The sequence below is a fragment of the Cyprinodon variegatus genome, unplaced genomic scaffold, assembly GCF_000732505.1.
Source record: "Cyprinodon variegatus isolate N-32 unplaced genomic scaffold, C_variegatus-1.0 Scaffold1199, whole genome shotgun sequence".
In the NCBI taxonomy this organism is placed as follows: Eukaryota; Metazoa; Chordata; class Actinopteri; order Cyprinodontiformes; family Cyprinodontidae; genus Cyprinodon; species Cyprinodon variegatus.
The window spans coordinates 185,513-199,051 of record NW_015151652.1 but is presented as its reverse complement, the minus strand read 5'-3'; the positions used below and the strand labels follow the sequence as shown (position 1 = coordinate 199,051).

The 13,539-nt window shown below is 35.7% G+C and overlaps 1 protein-coding gene across 1 annotated transcript in view; it reads left to right on the top strand.

Annotated features, from left to right (window-relative positions):
• Window positions 1-1,982: 1,982 nt before the first annotated feature.
• LOC107102086 (collagen alpha-1(XIX) chain-like) overlaps window positions 1,983-13,539 on the top strand; it is an 80,599-nt gene continuing 69,042 nt past the window's right edge. The window contains exon 1 of the mRNA XM_015401251.1: window positions 1,983-2,023. The gene's annotated coding sequence lies outside the window, so the exon portion shown is untranslated. The remainder of the gene's footprint in view (window positions 2,024-13,539) is intronic.

The following is a 13,539-nucleotide window of genomic DNA, read 5'->3' as shown; positions in this document are numbered from 1 at the left end:
ATAAACTTTTTTGGCCTTTGAAATAGATCTCTTATTTTGATAATAATAATTATTTTAAAGTTTTCACTATTAACAATAATTACTCATATCTGAATTTACTTTTGTGAAAAAGATACTCTCACCTACCTTGATCAGTCTGGTGACAGGGCATCATTAGATGCCCTGAAATACAGGGAAATTGTATCTTCATACAAGTTTTCCCAGCAATGCTCAAGGCAACACTAGTCCTTTAATCCTTTAAAAAAAAAAGGCCAAATTTTTCCAAACTAATATGCTTTTTCAGCATTTTTTTCCATTTGATGGACTAGCCTGCCCAGCAGCAATGCCTAAAGCGTAACCCATGTTAAACCTTGATTTGCTAATTTTTTATTATTTTTTGGTTTAAATTTCAGAAAGGTACTGTAAGAAGAAATGTATGAAGAAGCCATTTCTCATCTGTATTGCAGTGCTATGAGGATCTGGCAATCCCTGAGCTCTCATGTGATTTAAACCTACTGTTTTTATTGGTTCCGAAACCTTCAATGTCAACATTGGCATTATAATTAGTAGTAAATATTTATGTACTTTGGACCCTTCAAAAAGAAATGTTGATATACTATATGTTTTCATTAAAATTAATAGTTTAATTCTGCACTCTTCTAAACATTTGGTGGATGTATTTTTCTTTTTAATGAACTGTTTTGATGAAAAGGTTTTAGCTAAGACCTCTAGAGAAATTAGATTCGACATTAGAAAATTAACAACATTGCACTTTTAACCATAATGACTTTTCCAACAAAAATATAGTCTTCTTATATTGATATATTTTCATCCAATGACTCAAACCTCATTTTAAAATGAGCTCTTTGGGAGCTTTGTTTTATTTAAGTTTACTAATATTTTGCTTAAATTTTATTGCAAAAAACAAAAAGCTCAAATCATCTACAGCCACAGAAAAAAGTCTGGTGACACAAATGGTTTGCAGTTGAGCCATATCCTTTTTTTTTTTTTATTTAATTCTTTAGAAAATGTATCAAACTATGATTAATGAGGCAGTCAAAGCTTTAGAGAGTGTTTAATAATGTCAAAATTAAGGCTTTACTACATTTTTTCCTCCTGACTGGTTTGGTGTTTTCTTTAGTCTTTATATAACTGTTCTTATTGATCAAATGACTTTAGGGCAGTTGTTAAAGATCTGAACTGGATCAAGATTCAGGTAATATATAAACCATTTTTCCATCAATTGGCCTCATAAATATACGTTGCTTTGTGCAGACGTGCCACTTAAAGTTCCGATAAATTAAATGAATATACGAAGTTGTGAAAAGCCAAGATGGGAACAATTTTTAGTGGTATAAATACAAATGCAGTTTTCCTTAGTTTTCACACATAGGTTTGAAATTATGCTTAATTTCTTGCCAACAAAAAAATCATTATATAACTTTTTCAGGGCCCTCGAGGAGAAAAAGGAGAAAAGGTAAGGCATGGTTAAAGCTTTTGATAATTCACTCACTTGTTTTTCTTGCTGATCCAAGTTAACCTTGCATGTTTTTTTTCTAAGTCAAGTACAACTATTAGACTGGATAAGGAACTGTTGAAGCACCATATACACTCACTCGAACAAGAACATCAACTTAGAATATATTTTGATTAGCTTGCTAATAGTTTCTTATCAGGATCTTTGCAGAGTAATGGAATGAAGCCCCGATCAACTGAGGCTGCAAATTGCCTATTAAGGAGATATTGGAGAAGTTACCTAGAAGCTATTCAAGTATCGAAACTGCAGCTTTACATACTCCTTCCCACCTATACATTTAATTTAAATTAAGCTAATTCTTTTGTTCGCAGTCGAACTTATCCGCATCTTATTACTGCTCCTCTGGTCTGTTGACATGTGGATCAGACATCAGCCTGGATCAGATTTTACAAGAAACTAAACAAAGTCTTTCCAGTACTAAATATAGTATCTAATTCTATATAATGTGTGTCCTCTCCCTAGGGATCAGCTGGAGAGCTGGGTCATCCAGGCAAAGAGGGCAAAAGGGTGAGTAAACAGAGATAGTTAACCAGTTGTGTGGCCTGGGTTGATCTTGTACTGACTGAGTGGCCTTAGCCTGCAGGAACAGCAATTGAGAAGCTGTTGTTTTTTTGTTTTTTCTTGATGACCCTTCATGGCAGTGGGCCCAAATAAAAGGAGGAGTCTCTTAAAGCATGCTGTATGACAATTAATGAATGGGATCCATGGCCAAAGGGTCATGCACACACTCGCAGTATGACTGGCAGCACACATGGTGATGTCTCAGTGGGCAGCTGTGTTGGACGGTATTAAGTTTCTGAAAGCTCGATTTGGAATAGACACAATGTCCGTGACTGATTCAATGGCTATATAATACCATGTTTATTTATTTGTCATATTCGATTGTAGTAAAATGTGGTCAAGAAAAAACGTGTCTGGAGTGTTAAATGATTTTTAAATAACAAACACAGGGACTCAGCTCTGCAACCTAGACTTCCGTTGCATTCGTGTTGCAAAGTCTTTAAACCGGGCTCCAAGTCCTTCTTTAAAGGCTTGCGACTCATCTCAGACTCTTGGACTTAAGTGCTATTAACAGTCTTTACTCCGTATAGGTATGAGTTAGGCAAGCAGTGTTGAAAGTAGTTTTAAAATCTCCCCAGCACTATTAGAAAAAAACTAATTGGCTCATATTATTCTCTCCCTCCTTACAATTATAAAGTCCAAATGAATAATTAAAATTATTCTTAAATAATTTATTAATAGACATTTCAATGTTGAACTTTAGGCTAACTGTATAAAAGAGTGAAAAAAAAAAAATTAGATATAAATACACTAGAAAAAGAGTTGAGGAGCGCAGACCTCCACCAAGCAGCAAACTTTGCCACCTATGGCAAAAACTTGCACATGATCTGGATCATTACCGAAATCTTTATAAATCGTTCCTCTGCATGAGCTGCACCTTTGTTAACGATTTCCTGTCCTTTCATAAGGTAACTAATGAGGCACAGCATGTGTCTGCAGCCTCTGGTGTTTGTTCTGCTTTCACCTTCTCCATTCACTCTGCTTTCATCTTTAATCAGCCGATCAAACTTCGATCGAGGCGTGGCTCACCTTTCATGAGTTTCTGTCTTTTGAGCATTTACTTTTGAGTCCAACGCTGAAGCTGTCAATAATCAGTGCTGCCACTATCAGGTTTAGGGAGGACCTGCTTGTTTCACCAAAAAATGGGTGGGGAAGGGTAAGGAGCTCAGCCATCTCTCTACTCCCTCTCTTTCTTTCTTTACTCTCTATCTCTGTTTCTGTATATCTATCTGAAATCATCAACAGGGCATTAAAGTGGCAATCCCAGATTTTGTGCTGCTGCTGAAGATACAGTTCTGATCTATTAATAACTAATCTTTGATGGCTTGCTGACTTTATGGTGACTGTTAATGCGCTAAGGTTTATGCTTATTCTTAGCTTCACGAGTCATAAGGAGTCCAAGTTGTTGACCAGTGTATGTTTCTGTAGTCAACCTATTTTAGGTAGGGTGGGACATGTGTCATTATCGGAGGTTCAGCCAATTAGCAATTCTGTACCATGACAGCATCTTATTGGTTTTACAAAGAGCTATGGCTGCTTTACAAATGATGCAGAATGTCTTTATACAGAAGGACTGCTCTATATCCTTCACGGAATAGCCAGGAGTGAAAAGCTTTCACAAAGTCTTAGATTCAAGCCTTACCATCTCTCAAACTGTCCACTTTAATTTATTGTTGAAGAAAATACAACCACTCTAAGCCATCTAGATTTACTTCAAGGAGATGTGGAGGACATTGTAGTTGGGAGAAGAGGAATGATGCCATTTGCACTGATCCTTTTCCAAAGCTTAAAGCAACATATGAAACAGAGAATATCAAGGGTAATCACCCAAACCCATCTGAAGCCCCGTCCCTAATATCCTCAGAATCTTGATCTTGTCTTATTACCATGATCAATGTCTGGTCAAGTTTGTCAGGTTGACAACCATGACAAGAAATTAATGAGAGTGTGTTCCCACATTGCACATTGCCATTAGTGATAATGTGAATATGCTTGGTTCTGTCTAATCTAGGCAGCATTGACACAGACTGGAAGGCCAAGAGTAGGACTCTGGGATTCAGAAGCCCATTATAGCCAATCAAAAAGGAAGATGGGGATCGCTGGTAAAAATGATATGTCCCCTGTGCTGTCTATAGCGAGCTGAAATATTCATCACACTCAGTAATGATGTTCTAAGCTCTGTGTTGTCATTGTACGCTGGCTCTGCTCCATACTGATGGTGGAGGTGAAAGACAAGCATGCTAAATAGTTTTTTGTTTAGTCACATGGAAAGCTGAGAATTAAGTATGCTCATGCAGAGTGAATGGCAGAGAAGTGCCTGTCTGCATCACAACAATGTGAGCATATGTAATAAAACTCCCCACACATACAGAAGTGATGTGCATTTAGTGTCAGGGAGCATTAGAAAAGTGACAAATTACATAATTTTGCTTGCCTAAAATAGGACTGAAACCTACACAGTGCACAAACCGTTTCCTTAACGCTGAAGAACATAGGAACGCCACTACGGGGTTGGCTTATTCATGTTGTGCCAAGACTTCCCAGCATACCCTGCTTCTGTAGCCTGCATAAAGCTGTGAGTGGGTTTAGTACAAGCACAGGGATCATACTGTTAGCAGGTTCCGTCTGGATCATGAATCACTTTGAAAATTCCTTTTAACAGAGCAGGTCTTATAGGATTAATCCATATCTAGCATCTCATTAAGATGTATTTGTTGCTCAGGCTTCCATATACAGAGAAGTAATTCTTGTGAAAGTAAATATCTGAAACAAAATTAAGAAAAGTTGTAAGCTGTTTTATTCATCCTTGTGTTTTATGGGTGCTTGATTAGATTTGCCATGTTGGTTATACAGTTCTTAGTGATTATGGATGGTGGACTCTGTCTTGTGGGATTCATTTTAACTTAGATTAAATTGTCTTTGAACCTGTTAAAGACTGATTAATCTGCATTAGGGTTTTTTTTTAAACTTCTAATCTGATACCCAAAAACAGTAGTTACAGGACGGTTAGTTATAAGCAAATCCCTTTAGGTGAACTAGCATATAATTCACAAGCAAAGACAATCCCACTTTATATCAAAATTGTGACCCACTTTAGCTTTCATTTTCTGCTTGTAAACTGCAATAAGAATTTTTTTTACTTTAATTATTCTTTATGGAAAAATACAGTATCTTTAAAACATGGATACATAAATAAAACAGTAAATAAAAGGAGCTTAAAGTGCAGCTAGGGACTGTAACATTAAAAGTAGGATAGTTACATATACCTATGGAGGTTTTAATAATAGCAACGTATGTCCAAGATAAGTTTGTCTGCTTTTAGTGATCTTCCTTAAACTGTGGCTCTATAAAATTCAACTTGTCTTTTTTTTCCCTTGTCAAAGTCTAACTATGTCTAACCTAATTGAGCAACTGATAATATGGTCGGGTATTATTTCTAAAAACGTTCAGTGGAAACATAAATCAATATAATTTTTATTTGTTCAATTTTAATTCTGTGTAAATCTATTACACCTCTCCCAGTTAGATTGTTCACATCTTATCAGAAATTAAAGATGTTTTTTTTTTTCTTACATAGCCACAGATATGGTGTCCCTCTTGAAGTTTCTAAATAGTTTGTTTATTTTGCTCAATCTTGCATTAACTTGATTTGAATAATCTGCAATATTTGGGGGCCTAAACTTTTAGTTTTTACTTCTGTCAAGTCTGACATTTGGCTAAAAGGTCATAGTTAAATGAATATCTCTAATCTGAGGGTGTCACAGTCTTGGTTCTGTTATGTTTTCTTTTGAGTATTCAGTTTTACTTTGCTCCACGTTTTCTAGTTTTAGTGGTTTAATTCTTATTTTGTTATGTTTTCTGGTTATTTTTCAGTTTTCAGGTTTTTATTTGTTGCCCTCTGCTGCCCTCTTGTGTTCTCCTTTTCCTTAGCTCCTTTCCTGTCTGCTCTGTTCACACCTGCTCTCAATCTGCTCATTAGTCCTCTCTTTGTTTAGTCTCCCATAAATACACTCCTTATGCAGTTCCTCAGTGCTGGTTCCTCGGCAAACTTCGACCTACGCCGTCTTACGGTGTCTTACCTCATCATGACTGTTTTCCCCTGATGTCCCCAAGGTTTCTGGTTTGTTGAACTTTTTTCTTGTTGTTTCTTTGGGGGGATTTTTGGATCCCTGTCTCAGTTGTTCATTTACCTTGCATTAAATCTACAAAAACTCACCTCTGCCCCCCTGCCTCTGCATTTGGGTCCATAAACCTCAACCCAATCCTGACAGAGGGTTTTTGCACAGTGACATGTTTCTGACATTCATCTGGCTAACACTAACTTGCTTCCTTATTATATGTTCTATATAATTTGATGGGTAAGACTCACAGAAAGTGCTGATTCATAAACTGAACACTTTCCTAAATTGTAAGCATTAATGACTAGTGTTATAACAGAGGCATATGTGTAATTTAGGTTTCTAAAGCTTCTCTTTTACAATTCTCTTATTTGTTTAAATTAAAACCCAGATTTTTTAGGACAAATCCACAATTTACCAACTTTCTTTGTATTCTATGTTTTCTGGTTCTATTTTTTGAAAAATCAAAGTGACCTTGGTCTATACTGGCTTTCCCTTTCAATCAGGATATGGATCTGACTCCATAATCTGAAAATAGCAGATTTATATGTTGATTGTTTTTAAGAAATTAATTTCTAGAATTTTGAGTCTTTGAAACCTTGTTCTTAAGTTTTCCTGTGTGTTTTAAAAGACTCAATCTTTGGATAATGTTTAGTGCCTGCAGATGTGCACTACTAGAGAGAACAGCCAATCACAGAAGGAAGGGGCTTCTCTTCTTCTCCTCTTATATTCACTTCCTACTATATTCAGATTTTATTAACATCCCATTTCTGTTGTGTTTTGACTTTTTTCAATAAAGAATAAACAGTTGGTAAATAAATGGATTTTTTTTTTTGGCGAGTGACTGCTCAATAACAAACATAGAGGTGACTTTTGTCTGCGAGGTTATGAGGTGTGTTCAGTCTACTGTGAATAATTCACGTTCTTTGCAGCAGAGTTTTTATTGAGTAAGTCGTGACATTTTCCATTATTATGGCGTTCCAACTGTCTCTGAATACCTCATGTCTGTTTCAGAGAATAATAAAGGTTAAAAGGCCTAGAATGTGTTGCTAGCAAGGTAACACAAAACAAAGAGGAAAAAGCCACTAAAGGTCAGCTAAACTGTGGGAGAAATGTTTCTAGCGAAATGTGCCACATCGATGATAGTAATGAAAGAATCCAGCCAGATTATTGATGGTTATTGGAGAAACAATACGGAGTGGGACTCTGAGATATGACATGCTTTTGATTTTACGAACAGGTGATTCATCCTGTGCTGAATCCTTTTCCATCTTCCTGCATTAGAGCCACCATGGTTACTAATTATAGTGTCCAACACAGTAATTACTCACTTCCAAGTCAGTGTGCTTTTACTTCTATTGTTCCCTGGGAAATTATGTGTGATTAACTGTGAAAAGCATTTTTAATGTAATGCTTTTTCACAGATATATGGTGGCAATGATTACAAACATTGCCCAGAGAGACAAATAAATGTGAATCTAACAGCTTCATGTCAGAGCCAGTTGAAGGTTATATTGGGTTCTAAGCAGAATTTCATTGCAGGGTCTACTTCTAGCTATGCCCGTTGGTTTATTCCAGGCTCAGAGTCTGGCAGAGTTTAGTTTTCTGTTCAAATGCAAAAAATATATAATAAAAAATCAATCTCCCTGATTTAGTGCAAACAATATCAATAAAATGTGACTCCAGCTTAGAAATAAGCAACATAAATAATACATTAGCGTTATAAAATTAATCCTAACCCCTTTAGAATATTGTCTTTATTAACTCACACCAAACAGCCACGGTGGTGTATATCTCTAATGCCTATTGATGCATATTCAACACAAATGAGGATTTTTGTTTGAAGCCCTTTTGTTGCAATAGTGGTTATTATTGTGGTGAAGTTATGCAGCATTTATTTGATCAACATTTATTGATCTCTATATATACAAATGAATCTTTTATTCTTCTTCCAAAAAAAAGATTCAGATATAATTATTTTCATATTTAACTGTAAAAAGATTAAAAGTAAGAGTTTAAACTTTAAATGGCATCTGGCTTTGTTTTTCTGATAAGGATTTTAACAACAAATTAGAATGATTTGAAAATCAGCGAGTTTATTTGAAGTAATCAACTGAAACTTTGGGCCTGACCTTTAAAACTTCAGAATAAGAAGCACTAAATTGGAGCTGCAATTTTTTTAGCACGTGCAATAAGCGGACGTGATGCGGGTGATCTGCAAAGATTACTGCGCAAATATTTAGACCTGAAACTGATTAGGTTCCGCCACATTAAAATCTGTTCTACAGGCAGTTAAGAGTGATCTTAAAAGTGGTCGTAAAAGACAGATTAGTTTTAAAAGCCATATAGTTGGAGGTAATAATTATAAAAAACATAAAAAAAAATGACAATTATTATACAAAGTAAAATTTATAAAGACCCGTACATAGATAGCCTAACTTGAAGTGCTGCAAACAAAAGTAAAACATAAAATGATGAAAAAAAGATAATAAATGGTATAACAACAAAACCATTGTACAGTATGAATTGATTCCTTTATAAAAATGCCAGAAAACTCATATTCAGTCATTAACTTTTTTTCATTTTCGCTTCAGTACTTTGCACCCACCTGCATATATTATTTTTCTTTATCAATATTAGTCGACTATTGTTGTTATTGTTAGTCCAAAAATTTTTACATGCACACGAAATCACTCTCCATCCTCTAGCCTCCTTGGTGGCCGCAATGACTTTAGAAATGTTTGACTTTCAGAAGTACTAAAAGAGAAGCAAAAACTGAGGCAGCAATTGAATTTCAGATTTTGTTTTGGAAATTCGCTTTGGACGTGGTAAGAATATGATCTGCATACTAATGAAGGCACACACAAGGAACAGTTCGCACAACTAATTTCAGCATCTGCTGAATTGCAAGCGCAAATCATTTTGCACGTTCTTTGAAGATTCGCTCGGTGCAAAAAAACATGTTTTTACATGTTTTAAGACATGCAAAGCTTCTAAAGATCAGGCCCTTTATGTTTTTATTATACAAGAAATGATTAATTAGTCGTGACACAATGCTCTTAGTAAAGCTGGCAATAAAAAAACATATGAGATGAATTCTGCTTCATCATAGAAGATCTTTAATGATTCTTCAAGGATTCTGGAAAATAGGGCAGTGTTATGTTACTTTTGTATGAATATAATACTTTTCCTGTAGTTAAATGTTGTGATAATGTTTTAGGAAAATACTTTCATATATGATAATTTACCCATTTCAAGAACTAAAAGGAATTGTAGAAAATAAACTCTTCAGATTATAATTATGTTCTTATACAATTGTGAATAGATTAGGATATACATTTCTGTCTAAACTATGTTTGTTAAGAAACATGATATAATACTGTAACCTAAGCTTTTGTGTTTTTAATAGGCTTAAATGGAAACTCATCAAAATATGAAGAAATTAAGGTTTAAAAACTTTACAGTGTGTCATTATTCTATAAAATGGGTCGCGCTCAATTTTAATTAGTTATTTAAACAAATGAAAATTTTAAAATTTGGTGAATATGAATGTTTAGTGAAAAGAATAGAATTGAATAGAATAAAAAAATGCTTTCATAGCGAAATTGTGGTGTTACAGCAGCAAAAGGTTATAGCAGGAGTGATCACACAATGTAGACCTTAGAAAGTGTATAAAAATAACAGAATAAGTAACAGAGTTAAGAAAATAAACAAATAAATACTATACTGTACATTGTTTTTACAATATAAATGCTAAATACTATAAAGTGTCTGTTTTATAGAAATGGTCAAATATAGTGTGCACAGCTGTAAAATTTTGAAATGAAGGAGAATAGGAGATGACCCTTTTTTTAAATAAGCAATATTAAAGGTATAGTGAAGAATGTTCTTTCTCTGGGTGGATTATTTGAATATGTCAACCTCTTAATTGTCCATCATTCTGGTGATATGTTTATGTAAGGCCGCCCTATGTGCTTATCCCCATTTTCACTTACCGGTGGTGAGTCTGACATAGTGGAAAATTGCAAATCTTAAACAGAGCATGCACGAGAAGACATGGACTTGTGTATGTTCTCACACACATTTCATAAGCGTTCCCTCTCGGTAGTCAGTACAAGGTTGTGCATGGGCATTTTGTGGAGAGGGCGGGTCTTTTCAAAAATTCACGAAAATCCTCTATTATATCTTTAATACATTTTATTTAATGCCATTTTTCATGCATTTGTTTTCTAAATTGATCTTTTATTTCATTTACTTTTGCAAATAAAACCCAAACAAACTTTGTTGACTATTAATGGTGCACAGATTGGACTGACCTGACCAGCCAAGTGGACTGGGTCTCATTGGAAAAAATCTGATCTGTGTTCTTCAGACTGTCATGAAAAGATCAGATACAGGTCGCATATGTGCAAAAAAAACCCCGAAATTCAGTCACTTCAAGCTGCTTTGTGAACGTAGCGTCAGAGTAACGACTGAGGAAATAAGTTAATAAGGAGATAAGACTCACAACTGACACAAATGTAGCTGTGGAAAATTGTTGCCCCTAGCCGAGCCAACATGGAAGGTGCAGAAACTCGGACAGGCCATATTCATAACACTGCACAGGTGAAGCTGTAATGCTGTTTACTAAGTGACGGATTACTACACGACCACCGTGCATAGTTTATGACAGCAACAAGGACCATGTCAAACAATTCATTGTATCAAAACTGCCTGTATCAAAACTGCCGCAAATTCATAGTCAATTAACAACACATCCAAGGACTTTGTGGGAACTTCAGCCCCCGAATTGCAGCGTATTATGGAGCACACAGCCTATTCAATGCAGTGGAGAGATACATGGGTCAGCTGATTGGTTTTGGTTTTCTGACACTTTATCACCCATTATCATTAAATAATAACTGGACGTGCCTGTGTAATCTTTCACAATTCGTGCCCCTAGTTTCTTTAAATGCAACATTAAAGAACCAAAAGTATGCAAGTTTCATATCTAATTTGTTGCTTAACAACAACTTTTAGTTTAGTTAGGTCTTGTGTATTATAGAAGCTCAGGCTGCTGTAAAGCTGTGCACTGGGTCACATGACTGATTCAGAGTCAAATCCAACCTTCTCAAGTTACATTGGTGAGGGTTTTATAAGAGCAGCCCACGTGAAATCCTAGAAATCATTTAATATATCTCAAATTAAGCTAATTCTGAGTCAAAAGTTACACGGCGTTGCTTTAAAGTGAACCTGATAGTGTGTGTCAAAGTTTCATGCTTACTTAATAACCAGACTGGTCTAATTCATAATGGAAGAGAGATCTTTTGGGGGAATTTTAGATGTATATTTCTTATTTATGCCCTGAACTTCAGGGCATAAAGGAAGCTGAGAGAGAGCTGCCTATGAATCTTAACCAAAGATTTTTTTTCTGTCTGTTTTGTCTGCCTTCAACCTTTGACTGAGACATTTTAAAGGTATTTTGCCATTATAGATACAAATAAGATCAAGTGTTGACCCTAAAGCAGCTATATAAACTTATTTATTTTCCTTTATTTTGTGTCAAAGAAAAGAAAATGAAAGCTTAACTTGGCACCATTATCATACTGGTTCTTTCTGAGATGGCCTTATATCTGGTTCCCCCGTGGTCAAACCATTAGTGTCAGATTTGATACAATAACATTCATCTTCTCTAAACTCAATACTACATATCCTTATTGTACAGTTAATAGCTTTTGTCATTTAACTTAATTTGAAGAAGTATGCTGCTCTCTGCAAACCACATGCATCTAACTGGAATGTAGATGCCTCTCTTCTGTTGGACAGAGCAAATGCTTTGAGATAATTGAGGCAGCCCAGTATGGATGACATTCATATCATGTCTAATGCACTTGACTGAGATTAATTTTGATGATCTACGCATCTGTGGAGATGAGGACAGGCCATGGCAGGGATAGGCTGGAGGTAATGGCTGCAGCCTGGGAGCATTGAAACATTTGGCAGCGGTGTCTTGCTCTGTAGGTGGAGGCAGATATGAACCGTCGCTGTTGCAGGCTGTTGACCTCTATCAGCGCACCTGCAATGCAAGATTATTAAGTAACGAGTCCCTGGTGAGAAAACCTGCCTTCCTGCCAGAGGTTCACCATGGGAGGCTCCTGCTGATTTTGGTGATACAGTAAATGCCTGAAATAACAGCACCTTGATTGGAGCCAGATTTTGTTTTTTTCTGCTTGTCCAATTAAGCATGCTGTGTAATAATGATGTGCATTTCTCTCCACTTGGACTTAGTCAACGTGATAAGTTAAACTATGATTCACATTTACAATAAAAACTATTTTGTATTTTGAATTTCAATTTAATATTGTAACAATTTGGGATCGTCTCTAAACCGTTGTATACTAATGATTAGAATAAGTTGATTATTCATCACCTAAGTCTGAGTGGTTTGTAGTTCTTATATCTATTATTGTAGCACCTGCTATTAAACAAGCTTTTCATAATAGTGAGGAGGAAGTGAGTTTAAGTGAGTAGCCTTTCTGAGGTAATCACAAAGATTCCTAATTAGTTTGAGTCTGAAATTTGACTTGACTACTCCAAAATCATTTAGTTTTCTATAACCATTAAGAGGTGAGCTTGCTGGACTGCTGTCTTACACACTGTCTTGCTGCCAATCCTAAATCCACTTGAGCTTAAAATACTAGTCTTATGGCTAAGACTTCTAGTTCAAGGTTTTGTGGAAAAGAGCAGAATTCATGGTTTCATGAAATACTTCAAGCTTTATTTGCCCCTGAAGCAGCCCAAGACAACTACACTACATATTTGGCTCTTGATATGTTTTTGTGAAACATTGTGTTAGTTTTGCATCAGGTGTAACAGAAAACATTCAGTACATTGCAAAAGGTGTCAGTAAATGGAGAAGTTTGTTGCTGGACCCAAAATGCAGAGGCTGAGGTAGATATAAGTTCTTACGGATTTATTGCAGCCAAAGTATAAGTCTAAAATAAAACATCCAAGGAACATGGGAACCAGAACAGAGTTAACAGAAGGTGAGTGACAGGAACTGATGAAGACATGACATAATGACAACGATCCAGCAAAGACAAACTGCAGAGGAAGGGTATATAGACACTGAGGAGGAGATTAGCAGGACAAAGATTGGACTAATGATCTGAGTGGGAACAGGTGTGCAGAGAAAGAACTAGAAGAAAGCCAATGGGAAGGAAGGTGACTCTAGGGCAATGGAGAGTAACTGGGAAATATAACCTAAGGATAACTTTAAATAATGAATGACACAAATTAAACTAGAACAAAGGCTGAGGAATGCTGTATAGAAGATAACTAAAAACAAAACAAAAAAAAACACCA